The sequence below is a fragment of the Lampetra fluviatilis genome, unplaced genomic scaffold, assembly GCF_964198595.1.
Source record: "Lampetra fluviatilis unplaced genomic scaffold, kcLamFluv1.1 SCAFFOLD_167, whole genome shotgun sequence".
NCBI classification, from domain to species: Eukaryota; Metazoa; Chordata; class Hyperoartia; order Petromyzontiformes; family Petromyzontidae; genus Lampetra; species Lampetra fluviatilis.
Window position 1 is genome coordinate 160,913 of NW_027621230.1, and position 15,347 is coordinate 176,259.

Sequence of the window (15,347 nt, forward strand, 5' to 3'; positions counted from 1 at the left end):
ACACAGAGACACACAGAGACACACAGAGACCCACAGAGACACACAGAGACCCACAGAGACACACAGAGACCCACAGAGACACACAGAGACCCACAGAGACACACAGAGACCCACAGAGACCCACAGAGACACACAGAGACACACAGAGACACACAGAGACCCACAGAGACCCACAGAGACCCACAGAGACACACAGAGACTCACAGAGACTCACAGAGACCCACAGAGACACACAGAGACCCACAGAGACCCACAGAGACACACACAGAGACACACACAGAGACCCACAGAGACACACAGAGACCCACAGAGACCCACAGAGACACACAGAGACACAGAGACACACAGAGACCCACAGAGACCCACAGAGACCCACAGAGACCCACAGAGACCCACAGAGACACACAGAGACACACAGAGAGACAGAGACACGCAGGAGATGTCCAGGAGGTTGAGGCGCGTGAGGTGGTACAGGGTGGATGGGACATGTCCCCCTGCAGACTCCACTCGTCTAGGAGACACACGGAGAGAGACAAAGACACTTAGAGAGACACAGAGAGAGAGAGAGACAGAGAGAGAGAGAGACACACAGAGACACACAGAGAGACACAGAGAGACACAGAGACCCACAGAGACACACAGAGACACACAGAGAGACACAGAGACACACAGAGACACACAGAGACACACAGAGAGACACAGAGACCCACAGAGACACACAGAGACACACAGAGAGACACAGAGACCCACAGAGACACACAGAGACACACAGAGAGACACAGAGACACACAGAGACACACAGAGACCCACAGAGACACACAGAGACACACAGAGACCCACAGAGACACACAGAGACACACAGAGACCCACAGAGACACACAGAGACACACACAGAGACACACAGAGACACACAGAGACACACAGAGACCCACAGAGACACACAGAGACACAGAGAAACACAGAGACACACAGCGAGACACAGAGACACACACAGAGACACACAGAGACACACAGAGACCCACAGAGACCCACAGAGACACACAGAGACACACAGAGACCCACAGAGACACACAGAGACACACAGAGAGACACAGAGACCCACAGAGACACACAGAGACACAGAGAGACACAGAGACCCACAGAGACACACAGAGACACGCAGAGACACACAGAGACCCACAGAGACACACAGAGACACACAGAGAGACACAGAGACCCACAGAGACACACAGAGACACACAGAGAGACACAGAGACCCACAGAGACACACAGAGACACACAGAGAGACACAGAGACCCACAGAGACCCACAGAGACACACAGAGACCCACAGAGACTCACAGAGAGACACAGAGACCCACAGAGACCCGCAGAGACACACAGAGACACACAGAGACAAACAGAGACCCACAGAGACACACAGAGACACACAGAGAGACACAGAGACCCACAGAGACACACAGAGACACACAGAGAGACACAGAGACCCACAGAGACACACAGAGACACACAGAGAGACACAGAGACCCACAGAGACCCACAGAGACACACAGAGACACAGACAGAGACACACAGGAGATGTCCAGGAGGTTGAGGCGCGTGAGGTGGTACAGGGTGGATGGGACACGTCCCCCTGCAGACTCCACTCGTCTAGGAGACACACGGAGAGAGACAAAGACACTTAGAGAGACACAGAGAGAGAGAGACAGAGAGAGAGAGAGAGAGAGAGAGACTCAGAGAGACAGAGAGACACACAGAGACACACAGAGAGACACAGAGACGCACAGAGACCCACAGAGACCCACAGAGACCCACAGAGACACACAGAGACACACAGAGACACACAGAGAGACACAGAGACACACAGAGAGACACAGAGACCCACAGAGACACACAGAGACACACAGAGAGACACAGAGACCCACAGAGACACACAGAGACACACAGAGACACACAGAGACACGCAGGAGATGTCCAGGAGGTTGAGGCGCGTGAGGTGGTACAGGGTGGATGGGACACGTCCCCCTGCAGACTCCACTCGTCTAGGAGAGACACGGAGAGAGACAAAGACACTTAGAGAGACACAGAGAGAGAGAGAGACCGAGAGAGAGAGAGACACTCAGAGAGACAGAGAGACACACAGAGAGACAGAGAGACACAGAGACACACAGAGACACACAGAGAGACACACAGAGACACACAGAGACTCACAGAGACCCACAGAGACTCACAGAGACCCACAGAGACACACAGAGACCCACAGAGACACACAGAGACACACAGAGACACACAGAGACCCACAGAGACACACAGAGACCCACAGAGACACACAGAGACACACAGAGACACACAGAGACCCACAGAGACACACAGAGACCCACAGAGACACACAGAGACCCACAGAGACACACAGAGACCCACAGAGACACACAGAGACACACAGAGAGACACAGAGACCCACAGAGACACACAGAGACCCACATAGACACACAGAGACCCACAGAGACACACAGAGACACACAGAGAGACACAGAGACCCACAGAGACACACAGAGACCCACATAGACACACAGAGACCCACAGAGACACACAGAGACACACAGAGAGACACAGAGACCCACAGAGACCCACAGAGACACACAGAGACCCACAGAGACCCACAGAGACTCACAGAGACCCACAGAGACACACAGAGACACACAGAGAGACACAGAGACCCACAGAGACTCACAGAGACCCACAGAGACACACAGAGACCCACAGAGACACACAGAGACCCACAGAGACACACAGAGACACACAGAGAGACACAGAGACCCACAGAGACCCACAGAGACACACAGAGACCCACAGAGACCCACAGAGACACACAGAGACCCACAGAGACACACAGAGACCCACAGAGACACACAGAGACACACAGAGAGACACAGAGACCCACAGAGACCCACAGAGACACACAGAGAGACACAGAGACCCACAGAGACCCACAGAGACCCACAGAGACACACAGAGACCCACAGAGACCCACAGAGACCCATAGAGACCCACAGAGACACACAGAGACCCACAGAGACACACAGAGACACACAGGAGATGTCCAAGAGGTTGAGACGTGTGAGGTGGTACAGGGTGGATAGGACATGTCCCCCTGCAGACTCCACTCGTCTAGGAGACACAGGGAGACAGAGAGAGACACACGGAGAGAGACAGAGACACTTAGAAAGAGACACAGAGAGAGAGAGACAGAGAGACACACAGAGAGACACGGAGACACTCAGAGAGAGAGAGAGACACTCAGAGAGACACACAGAGAGAGACAGAGAGAGAGAGACTCAGAGAGAGACACAGAGAGACACAGAGAGACACACAGAGAGACACGGAGACACACAGAGAGACTCAGAGAGACACACAGGGACACACAGAGAGAGAAAGACACTCAGAGAGACAGAGACACTCAGAGAGACACACAGAGAGAGACTCAGAGAGACACAGACAGAGAGAGACACAGAGACACTCAGAGAGACACAGACACTCAGAGAGAGACAGAGACACACAGAGACACTGACACAAACACTACACTATACACTACTACACTATACACTACACTATACACTACTACACTATACACTACACTATACACTACTACACTATACACTACTACACTATACACTATACACTACTACACTATACACTACACTATACACTACTACACTATACACTACTACACTATACACCACTACACTATACACTACTACACTATACACTACTACACTATACACTACTACACTATACACTACTACACTATACACTACTACACTATACACTACACTATACACTACTACACTATACACTACTACACTATACACTACACTATACACTACTACACTACACACTACTACACTACACACTATACACTATACACTACACTATACACTACTACACTATACACTACACTATACACTACTACACTATACACTACACTATACACTACACTATACACTACTACACTATACACTACTACACTATACACTACACTATACACTACACTATACACTACTACACTATACACTACTACACTATACACTAATACACTATACACTACTACACCACACTACTACACTATACACTACACTATACACTACACTACTACACTACTACACTATACACTACTACACTACACTATACACTACACTATACACTACTACACTACACTATACACTACTACACTACACTATACACTACACTACTACACTATACACTACTACACTACACTATACACTACTACACTATACACTACACTATACACTACTACACTACACTATACACTACACTATACACTACTACACTATACACTACTACACTACAACACTATACACTATACACTACACTATACACTACTACACTATACACTATACACTACACTATACACTACACTATACACTATACACTACTACACTACACTATACACTACTACACTACACTATACACTACTACACTACACTATACACTACACTATACACTACTACACTACACTATACACTACTACACTACACTATACACTACTACACTATACACTACTACACTATACACTACACTACTACACTATACACTACTACACTACACTATACACTACTACACTACACTATACACTATACACTACTACACTACACTATACACTACACTATACACTACTACACTACACTATACACTACTACACTACACTATACACTACTACACTATACACTACTACACTATACACTACACTATACACTACTACACTACACTATACACTATACACTACTACACTACACTATACACTACACTATACACTACTACACTACACTATACACTACTACACTACACTATACACTACTACACTACACTATACACTACTACACTACACTATACACTACTACACTATACACTACTACACTATACACTACTACACTATACACTACTACACTATACACTACTACACTATACACTACTACACTATACACTACTACACTATACACTACACTATACACTACTACACTATACACTACACTATACACTACACTATACACTACACTACTACACTATACACTACTACACTATACACTACACTATACACTACTACACTACACTATACACTACTACACTATACACTACTACACTACACACTACACTATACACTACTACACTATACACTACACTACACTACTACACTACTACACTACACTATACACTACTACACTACACTATACACTACTACACTACACTATACACTACTACACTACTACACTATACACTACTACACTACACTATACACTACTACACTACACTATACACTACTACACTACACTATACACTACACTATACACTACTACACTACACTATACACTACTACACTATACACTACTACACTACACTATACACTACTACACTACACTATACACTACACTATACACTACTACACTATACACTACTACACTACACTATACACTACTACACTACACTATACACTACACTATACACTACTACACTATACACTACTACACTACACTATACACTACTACACTACACTATACACTACTACACTACACTATACACTACTACACTACACTATACACTACTACACTACACTACTACACTACACTATACACTACTACACTATACACTACACTATACACTACTACACTATACACTACTACACTATACACTACTACACTATACACTACTACACTACTACACTATACACTACTACACTATACACTACTACACTATACACTACTACACTATACACTACTACACTACTACACTATACACTATACACTACTACACTATACACTACTACACTATACACTACTACACTATACACTACACTATACACTACTACACTATACACTACACTATACACTACTACACTATACACTACACTATACACTACTACACTACACACTACTACACTATACACTACTACACTATACACTACACTATACACTACTACAATATACACTACACTATACACTACTACACTATACACTACACTATACACTACACTATACACTACTACACTATACACTACTACACTATACACTACTACACTATACACTACACTATACACTACACTATACACTACTACACTATACACTACTACACTATACACTAATACACTATACACTACTACACCACACTATACACTACACTACTACAATATACACTACACTATACACTACACTATACACCACACTACTACACTATACACTACACTATACACTACACTACTACACTACTACACTATACACTACTACACTACACTATACACTACACTATACACTACTACACTACACTATACACTACTACACTACACTATACACTACACTACTACACTATACACTACTACACTACACTATACACTACTACACTATACACTACACTATACACTACTACACTATACACTATACACTACACTACTACACTACAACACTACACTATACACTACACTATACACTACTACACTATACACTATACACTACACTATACACTACACTATACACTACTACACTACACTATACACTACTACACTACACTATACACTACTACACTACACTATACACTACACTATACACTACTACACTACACTATACACTACTACACTACACTATACACTACTACACTATACACTACTACACTATACACTACACTACTACACTATACACTACTACACTACACTATACACTACTACACTACACTATACACTATACACTACTACACTACACTACTACACTATACACTACTACACTACACTATACACTACTACACTACACTATACACTACTACACTACACTATACACTACTACACTACACTATACACTACTACACTATACACTACTACACTATACACTACTACACTATACACTACTACACTATACACTACTACACTATACACTACTACACTATACACTACTACACTATACACTACTACACTATACACTACTACACTATACACTACACTATACACTACTACACTATACACTACACTATACACTACACTACTACACTATACACTACTACACTATACACTATACACTACACTATACACTACTACACTATACACTACTACACTACACTATACACTACTACACTACACTATACACTACTACACTACACTATACACTACTACACTACACTATACACTACTACACTACACTACTACACTACACTATACACTACTACACTATACACTACACTATACACTACTACACTATACACTACTACACTATACACTACTACACTACTACACTACTACACTACTACACTACTACACTACACTACTACACTATACACTACTACACTATACACTACTACCTACTACACTACTATACTCTACACTACTACTACTATACACTACAACATACTACACTACACTACTACACTACACTATACACTACTACACTATACACTACACTATACACTACTACACTATACACTACACTATACACTACTACACTATACACTACACTATACACTCCTACACTATACACTACACTATACACTACCTACCACTATACACTACTACACTATACACTACTTACACTACTACTACTACACTATACACTACACTATACACTACTACACTATACACTACTACACTATACACTACACTATACACTACACTATACACTACTACACTATACACTACTACACTATACACTAATACACTATACACTACTACACCACACTACTACACTATACACCACACTACTACACTATACACTACACTATACACTACACTACTACACTACTACACTATACACTACTACACTACACTATACACTACACTATACACTACTACACTATACACTACTACACTACAACACTATACACTATACACTACACTATACACTACTACACTATACACTATACACTACACTATACACTACACTATACACTATACACTACTACACTATACACTACTACACTACACTATACACTACTACACTACACTATACACTACACTATACACTACTACACTACACTATACACTACTACACTACACTATACACTACTACACTACACTATACACTACTACACTATACACTACTACACTATACACTACACTACTACACTATACACTACTACACTACACTATACACTACTACACTACACTATACACTACTACACTACTACACTACACTATACACTACTACACTACACTATACACTACTACACTACACTATACACTACTACACTACACTATACACTACTACACTATACACTACTACACTATACACTACTACACTATACACTACTACACTATACACTACTACACTATACACTACTACACTATACACTACTACACTATACACTACACTATACACTACTACACTATACACTACACTATACACTACACTACTACACTATACACTACTACACTATACACTATACACTACACTATACACTACTACACTACACTATACACTACTACACTATACACTACTACACTACACACTACACTATACACTACACTATACACTACTACACTATACACTACACTACACTACTACACTACTACACTATACACTACTACACTACACTATACACTACTACACTACACTATACACTACTACACTATACACTACTACACTATACACTACTACACTACACTATACACTACTACACTACACTATACACTACTACACTACACTATACACTACACTATACACTACTACACTACACTATACACTACTACACTATACACTACTACACTATACACTACTACACTATACACTACTACACTATACACTACTACACTACACTATACACTACACTATACACTACTACACTATACACTACTACACTACACTATACACTACTACACTACACTATACACTACTACACTATACACTACTACACTACACTATACACTACTACACTACACTATACACTACTACACTACACTATACACTACTACACTACACTATACACTACTACACTACACTACTACACTATACACTACTACACTATACACTATACACTACACACTACTACACTATACACTACTACACTATACACTACACACTACTACACTATACACTACTACACTACACTACACACTACTACACTACACTATACACTACTACACTATACACTACACTATACACTACTACACTACACTATACACTACTACACTACTACACTACACTATACACTACACACTATACACTATACACTACTACACTATACACTACACTATACACTACACACTATACACTATACACTACTACACTATACACTACTACACTATACACTATACACTACACTATACACTACTACACTATACACTACACTATACACTACACTACTACACTATACACTACACTACTACACTATACACTACTACACTATACACTACTACACTACACTATACACTACTACACTATACACTACACTATACACTACTACACTATACACTACTACACTACACTACTACACTACACTATACACTACTACACTACTACACTATACACTACACTATACACTACCTGGCAACATCTGCACCATGCAGCACCAACTCTCTTCCTCCGCTCTGTCTCAGCGCCTCCAACTCCGGCCACAGCTTCTCCCCGGACATCTACAGGGAGACAAAGACACAGACAAAGATCCCCCGTGTAGCCTCAACAGACTGTAGGGGCAAGTGCTGTTAGCGAGCACCTATGAAGGCCGGCACTGTGGCACACGAGGGGGGGGGGGGTGGGTGGGTGGCCAGCACCACGCCCGGCCGCCTTTGTCTCCCCAGTGGCGATGTTTACACACCACACCAGGTGACTCATTTGAGGCTGAGTCGACCTAGGGGAGGCCCGGGACCGGTTCAGATAATCGTCACTGGTGTTTGCCGTGAGCGGGAATCGAACCCACGTCGATGGGTTCATAGCGCAGCGTAGCGCTAACCACTACACCCACCACTCCCCACACACACAGGCACACACACACAGGCACACACACACAGTGACACAGTGACACACAGTGACACACACAGACACACACACACAGACACACACACACTCACCCACTCACCCACCCACTCACACACCCACTCACTCACCCACTCACTCACCCACTCACTCACCCACTCACCCACCCACTCACACACTCACTCACTCACCCACCCACTCACTCACCCACTCACTCACCCACTCACTCACCCACTCACTCAACAACAACAACAACAACCGCCATTCGCCACTAAGTGGCGGTGACGTCACCACGACGCTTGTGCCAGGCCATGTGCACCTTGAGGCCACGTGAAGTGTCGAACGCCCGCTGGCAGGAGGTCACGGGGCAGACCCAGCAGGTGCCACGGGTCGACTGACCGAGATGACCGAGATGACTGGCTGATGCACCACCTGTGCCCCCTACTGTGCCAACTTGCTGTGCTTTAGCCACCCGGCGCTCCGCTCGTTGTTGTGAGCGTCGCTCCTCCGCCCTCCGTTGTTGTTGGAGGGCGACTGCCTCCAACTGCCCAGTAGCCTCAAGGTGCACCTAGCCTGGCACTGCCCAGTAGCAGCGTCCTTCACGAGCCTCCTCCACTGAGGCCGATCTTGACACCGCTGGTACCAGTCATCGGCAAGTCCACTCAGCTCCACGTCCTCCTGTACCACATCACTCCATCTCTTCTCTAGCCCGTGTCACTCACACACTCACCCACTCACTCACCCACACACTCACCCACTCACTCACCCACACACTCACCCACTCACTCACCCACACACTCACCCACTCACTCACCCACTCACTCAGCTCCACGTCCTCCTGTACCACATCACTCCATCTCTTCTCTAGCCCGTGTCACTCACACACTCACCCACTCACTCACCCACTCACTCACCCACTCACTCACCCACACACTCACCCACTCACTCACCCACTCACTCAGCTCCACGTCCTCCTGTACCACATCACTCCATCTCCTCTCTAGCCCGTGCCGCGCCCGTTTAGCCCCCTCGATCCGGCCGAACAAAAGCTGTTTAGGCATGCGGTGGCTGGGCACAGACTCACCACACAGAGACCCACAGACTCACCCACTCACTCACACACTCACTCACCCACTCACTCACCCACTCACTCACCCACTCACTCACCCACTCACCCACTTACTCACCCACTCACTCACCTACTTACGCACACAAACCCACAGACTCACCACACAGAGACCTATAGACTCACCACACAGAGACCCACAGACTCACCACACAGAGACCCACAGACTCACCACACAGAGACCCACAGACTCACCACACAGAGACCTATAGACTCACCACACAGAGACCCACAGACTCACCACACAGAGACCCACAGACTCACCACACAGAGACCCACAGACTCACCACACAGAGACCCACAGACTCACCACACAGAGACCCACAGACTCATCACACAGAGACCCACAGACTCACCACACAGAGACCCATAGACTCACCACACAGAGACCCACAGACTCACCACACAGAGACCCACAGACTCACCACACAGAGACCCACAAACTCACCACACAGAGACCCACAGACTCACCACACAGAGACCCACAGACTCACCACACAGAGACCCACAGACTCACCACACAGAGACCCACAGACTCACCACACAGAGACCCACAGACTCACCACACAGAGACCCACAGACTCACCACACAGAGACCCACAGACTCACCACACAGAGACCCACAGACTCACCACACAGAGACCCACAGACTCAGCACACAGAGACCCACAGACTCACCACACAGAGACCCACAGACTCACCACACAGAGACCCACAGACTCACCACACAGAGACCCACAGACTCACCACACAGAGACCCACAGACTCACCACACAGAGACCCACAGACTCACCACACAGAGACCCACAGACTCACCACACAGAGACCCACAGACTCACCACACAGAGACCCACAGACTCACCACACAGAGACCCACAGACTCACCACACAGAGACCCACAGACTCACCACACAGAGACCCACAGACTCACCACACAGAGACCCACAGACTCACCACACAGAGACCCACAGACTCACTCACACAGAGACCCACAGACTCACCACACAGAGACCCACAGACTCACCACACAGAGACCCATAGACTCACCACACAGAGACCCACAGACTCACCACACAGAGACCCACAGACAGTGCATACAGTATATACAGTACATACAGTGCATACAGTAGGGCAGCGCTGCGCACGCTGTGTACAGTACGTAGTGACGCGCGTGCGCTGTGTACAGTATGTACAGTGCGCCGTCCGATCACCCAATCCCATAACGGAAATAGAATTAATATATAATTAATGTGGAGCCTAAAAAACATATTTTATAAGAATATACCACCAGCACTCACCACTCACTCAGTCACTCACTCACTCACCACTCACTCACTCATTCACTCACTCACCCACTCAGTCACTCACCCACTCACTCAGTCAGTCACTCACTCACTCAGTCACCCACTCACTCAGTCACTCACTCTCACCACTCACTTACCCACCCACTGACCACTCACTCACTCACCCACTCACTCACCCACTCACTCACCCACTCACCCACCACTCACTCACCACTCACTCAGTCACTCAGTCACTCACTCACCCACTCACCACCCACTCACCCACTCACTCACCCACTCACTCACTCAGTCACTCACTCACCACCCACTCACTCACCCACTCACCCACCTACTCACCCACCCACTCAGTCATTCACCCACTCACTCAGTCACTCACTCACTCAGTCACTCACTCACCCACACTCACCACTCACTCACTCAGTCACTCACTCACCCACTCAGTCACTCAGTCACTCACCCACTCAGTCACTCACCCATTCACTCACCCAGTCACTCACTCACTCACCCACTCACTCACCCACTCACTCACCTACTCACTCACCCACCCACTCACTCACCCACCCACTCACTCACCTACTCACTCACCCACTCACTCACTCAGCTACCCACTCACCCACTCACTCACCCACTCATTCACCCACCCACTCACTCACCCACTCACTCACTCACTCACCCACTCACTCACCCACTCACTCACTCACCTACTCACTCACTCACCTACTCACTCACTCACTCACCTACTCACTCACCCACCCACTCACCCACTCATTCACCCACCCACTCACTCACCCACTCACTCACTCACTCACCCACTCACTCACCCACTCACTCACTCACTCACCTACTCACTCACTCACCTACTCACTCACCCACCCACTCACTCACCCACCCACCCACTCACCTACTCACTCACTCACCTACTCACTCACCCACCCACTCACCCACTCATTCACCCACCCACTCACTCACCCACTCACTCACTCACCCACTCACCCACTCACTCACCCACTCACTCACTCACCTACTCACTCACCTACTCACTCACCTACTCACTCACCCACCCACTCACCCACTCACTCACCCACCCACTCACTCACCCACTCACCTACTCACTCACTCACCTACTCACTCACCCACCCACTCACCCACTCACTCACCTACTCACTCACCCACTCACTCACTCAGCTACCCACTCACCCACTCACTCACCCACTCATTCACCCACTCACTCACTCACCCACCCACCCACTCACTCACCCACTCACTCACCCACTCACTCACCCACCCACCCACTCACTCACTCACCCACTCACTCACCCACCCACTCACCCACTCACTCACCCAGTCACTCACTCACTCACCCACTCACCACTTCACTCACCCACCCACTCACCCACTCACTCAACCACTCACCCACTCACTCACCCAGTCACTCACCCACTCACTCACTCGCTCACCTACTCACTCACCCACTCACTACTCACTCACCACTAACTGAGACTTGAAGCGGTCGATTCTACTGCTGATGATGATCCTACTGATGATGATGATGCTGCTGATGATGATACTACTACTGCTGATGATCCATCAGATGATGATGATCCTACTGATGATGATGATACTACTACTGATGATACTACTACTACTACTGCTGATGATGATGATACTACTACTACTACTGCTGATGATGATGATGATACTACTGATGATACTACTACTACTGCTGATGATGATGATACTACTACTACTACTGCTGATGATGATGATGATACTACTACTACTGCTGATGATGATGATGATACTACTACTGCTGATGATACTACTACTGCTACTACTGATGATACTACTACTACTGCTGATGATACTACTACTGATGATACTACTACTACTGCTGATGATGATACTACTACTACTGCTGATGATACTGCTGCTGCTGCTGATGATGATGATGCTGCTGCTGCTGATGCCGCTACTGCAGCATCTGAGGCTGAGAGGAAGACGGAGAGAGTGGTGGGGATGGTGGTGGGGTCAGGGGTCAGGGGTGATAGCGTCGCCATGTTGGGTGAGGGGTCACGTCGTCGCCATTTTGGGTGAGGGGTGACGGCGTCGCCATTTTGGGTGAGGGGTGACGGCGTCGCCATGTTGGGTGAGGGGTGACGGCGTCGCCATTTTGGGTGAGGGGTGACGGCGTCGCCATTTTGGGTGAGGGGTGACGGCGTCGCCATTTTGGGTGAGGGGTGTCGGCGTCGCCATTTTGGGTGAGGGGTGACGGCGTCGCCATTTTGGGTGACGGCGTCGCCATGTTGGGTGACGGCGTCGCCATGTTGGGTGAGGGGTGTCGTCGTCGCCATGTTGGGTGAGGGATTTTAATGAAAACAGTTTAGATCTTGAAAATAAAAATACTTTTTTTTATTTTAGTTCATATGAACATCGCTTATCCGAACTACGAAAAGTAACGTCCCTGCGCTAATGTGAACTGTGAAATGAAACGCGACGCGCTTATCCGAACCACGAAATATAACTCCGTACTCTTATCCGAACTACGAAATGTAACCTCGTATCTCTTATTCGAAGTGCGAATTGCAACTCCGTTATCTTATCCGAACTACGAAATACAATTCAATTATCCGAATTATGAAATGTAATGATCTTTTAAACGAACTACGAAATTAACTCCATTCTCTTATCCACACTACGAAATGTAACGTTGCACTCTTATCCGAACCACGAAATGCAACTCGGTTCTCTTATCCGAACTACGAAATGCAACCTCCTCTTATCCGACCTACGAAATGTAACGTTGCGCTCTTATCCGAACCACGAAATGCAACTCGGTTCCCCTATCCGAACTACAAAATGCAACCTCCTTCTCTTATCCGAACTACGAAATGTAACGTTGCACTCTTATCCGAACCACGAAATTCAACTCGGTCCCGTACCGACTTACGAAATGTAACTT

The 15,347-nt window shown here is 46.2% G+C and overlaps 1 long non-coding RNA gene across 1 annotated transcript; it reads right to left on the reverse strand.

Moving 5' to 3' along the window:
- Positions 1 to 1,952: 1,952 nt before the first annotated feature.
- On the reverse strand, positions 1,953 to 14,044 carry LOC144954951 (uncharacterized). The gene is made up of 3 exons (XR_013641449.1): positions 13,877 to 14,044; positions 9,530 to 9,618; positions 1,953 to 2,041 (listed from the first exon to the last, which is right to left on the reverse strand). It is a non-coding gene; the product is annotated as an uncharacterized LOC144954951 (long non-coding RNA).
- Positions 14,045 to 15,347: the final 1,303 nt, after the last annotated feature.